Below are 3,472 nucleotides of genomic sequence, written 5' to 3'. Positions count from 1 at the left end.
AAAAAAAAAAAAAAATTATTATTCTAATAATATTACATTATTATTATTTTTTTAATTAAATTATTTTATTTAAAAGTTGCAAGCAATCATCATATGAACATTATCGTGACAGCCTGTTTGGCTGACAGGCCACTAGCAATTTTAAAGGGGTCATATGATGAGCGTCACACACAGTGGCCTAGAGTGAGCAGAGGCCGGGGGCTAGGATGGGGAACGGCCGAAGGGCTAGAGTGAGCAGAGGCGGCGAATTCGACGAAGGAGCGTCCGGCGGGCTTATGGCAACCACATGTGATGACCCCGGGCTGGACTCCGCTTCGTCCACGGTGAAAGCCGATCCGGCGATCCACAGCGCAAAGTTGTAGTATTTCTTCAGTGACCAGCACGGATCAGCTCCAGGCATGACGAAGCAGATATCGTCCTCTTTTGGAAGACCAAACAAAGTAGTTTCGCTTTCACAACAAAACACACAGCGCCTTCACGACATGGCGGCGGCAACAACAATACTACAGCAAGAATAAAAGTTATGCCTTTTTTCTTTGCGTGAACATTTGGGCGGCGTTATGCAAATCTTCCCACATCGTGATGTAGACATGTGGGGGCGTGTTAGAATGAGCCGTTTTAGGTAGGCGTGGCTGACTCTTAACTTTTATAAAGAATATCTCTTTGGATTTGAGACTTTAGTCTTTGCAACTTTACAGATCTTCTTTATGCACCAAGAGCTTGTAACACTCCAAAGAGAAAGGAAAAATTGAAATCGCATCATATGACCCCTTTAAAGTGATAATTGTGTGCAAAATATGGCCCAATGCTACAAAATACAAGACTCGTGTTACACCAAAAACCTCCTGTGGACATGTTAGACTCAAACTAGAGCTAAATAATGTAGTGGCGAGTTGATAAAATCACGTGGGAACTGCTATCACGCAAGTTCTCCTCACACACAAAAATGCAACAAAAACACTTATTTTTGTTACAAAAATGCATCGATTCGCTACAGAAGGCCTTTGTTCCCCCCCTCCCCGGAGCCGTGTGAGACATTTTTTATGGATGTGCGCTTTTTATTTAACTTCTTTTGGACTGATGCATGCAACACCCGCTGAGTGGCACTAAACAGCTTGAAAGATCAAAGACTATTTTTAATATACAGTAACTCCGACTGGACACCTAGGATGACTTGATGGTGAGTAATTTATGGGCTAATTTTCATTTTTGTGTGAACTAACTCCTCGGTCCTGGCTGTGAATCAGGCATCCACACATGTGCACAGAAAGCCGCTTCTGACAGCACGCCAGTAGTGCAGTGAGTTCTCTTTTGGGCTTCAACGGACAAAAACGAGCACAATTATATAAAAAGGCCCAATTTTGGTGAGTCTTAAATTTGTTAAAAGGTCTTAAATAAAGAGTTGGGAGAAAATCGAAAGTTTGTCAGATCCATGTCATAAGCATCAGGTTTTAGAAAGACAGCAGGGCTTTTAAAGTAAAATCTGCTGCAGTCTCTGCCATTTATTGGGGGGAAAAGGAAAGAAAAAGAGAATTATTTTCAAAGAGAAAAAGAGACATATAAAAACTATATTCAGTTTATAGTATACAACTTACAATTTTAATATACAATTTATAGTTTATGTGAAGACGGTTTTATTCACTTAAATTAAAAGTTATTATTTCAATGCCTAATAAATGTTAAATGAATGGCTATAATTAAGGGAAAATGCGTTTTGAGACGTCAGAAGCCTAGTATTCGTATCAATGATACTGGCCTGCATTGATAATAGGCAACTAAGTAAAAAGATGCCATTAAACACATATTTAAACTATAGCGTGTTTCTACATTAATTTGGAGATTCAGTGTGAAATTATGACAATATAAATATATTAATATGTGATTAATTACAGAAAAATGTGATTACTTTTTTCATCGACTGACAGCATTCAGCATTTATTATATATATAATCAAATTAAATGTAAATAAAATGTATAAATTGTAAAAAATTAAATGTACTTATTTTATTAATTTAGTTACTAAGGCAACATTTCAGATTTTAAGTATCTAATATTTATATTTTGAGCTTTACCTGTATTTTAGTTAACAAAAACTACTGTAATGATTTTAGTTAACAATGCAACTTTAGACGATTGACACAGAATAAAAATGGCCTCACTTGAATGTGCACCATAATTACGTCCATAAACTGCAACAACATAACTGCTGTTTACTTACAGGCTTTCCGAGCTTGTTTCGTTCCCTTCAAAAGAACCCACAAACACTTCCAACAAGAGGCTGGAGCTAGCCTACAAGGACTTAATAGAATCTCCTGCTGATTTTCCAACATATCTATCAAAACTTTACAGGCATCTGAAAATGCTTATGGACCCTGCTACTATTTGCTCCACAGTGCTCCAATACAGCATGTACCTAGAGTTTGGCCTGGGATCAGAGGCTTTACTGGGGAGGTAGACGACTTCTTAATTACAACTTGTAATTTCATGAAATTTTAATTAGTCTTTATCGTTAAAGTGTGTGGTGCTTATGCTTTGATACTGTTCAGGTAATACATCACCTGGGTAAAGCCTGTAGATGGCAGAATGGAACACTTACACTTCTTTTTTCCAAAAAGGTCCAAAATTAGGTCCAAAAAAGACGACCCAATACGATGCACTTAGTGTCAGGGAAGATATGAAATCAATGGGTTAGTCTCAAAACCTCATTATTATCTCTACCGGATACAGTGTAATGCACATCGATATTAAAAATTGCAATGCGTTAGGAAGTTGTTTTGCTGCCTGAAACTCAATAGACAAATATTGACTGGTGTACTTCAAAAGCTATGATAGCATGTGGTAACATGATAACCAGCTTCACTTCTAGAGTATTCAAAACTGGTATAGTTCCACTGGGCAGACCAGTGAATGAAGCCAGCACATGGTGACCAGTTCAGATTTACAGTCATTTAATAGATGTCAAATGTAACTTACAAACGGAAAAGACACGTACCATTTTCAAGAATATACAAGGACACAAATCATATCACACAATCATCGTGTGCAATCTGTCATCTTTGGGGCAGGAACGAATTGTTCGGCAAAGGAAGAATACAAAGAGTCAACCTTAATCCTTGTTTACTACATGTATTTTACAAAATAGTTGCAGAGAGAGGTATTTTACATCTGGAAACAATGACTTTAAGTGTAAATCTTGAAAATATTGGTACAGCTGTTTTTACAGCTATGGTGAAGATTTAAATAACAGTGGAATAAGTTATAACATTTGACTGTTTATTGTGGTGTTGGGATCAGCAATGACCTTTCATTTCTTCCTTTTTTTTGCGCTTACATCAATACAGAAATCACAGAATACATAGATGTACAAATATGAAGCACACGGTCTCACTCCTAGGGAAAACGTGAGCAGTCAGTCAGTCGGCCAGTCAGGGAAACAAGTCTTGACTCTTCCAGTTCTTTCTTTGAGGGGGGG

This window comes from Sinocyclocheilus grahami, unplaced genomic scaffold (assembly GCF_001515645.1).
Source record: "Sinocyclocheilus grahami isolate Dianchi unplaced genomic scaffold, SAMN03320097.WGS_v1.1 scaffold274.1, whole genome shotgun sequence".
Classification (NCBI taxonomy): Eukaryota; Metazoa; Chordata; class Actinopteri; order Cypriniformes; family Cyprinidae; genus Sinocyclocheilus; species Sinocyclocheilus grahami.
The sequence above is the reverse complement of the archived record's forward strand: the minus strand, read 5'-3'. Positions refer to the sequence as shown.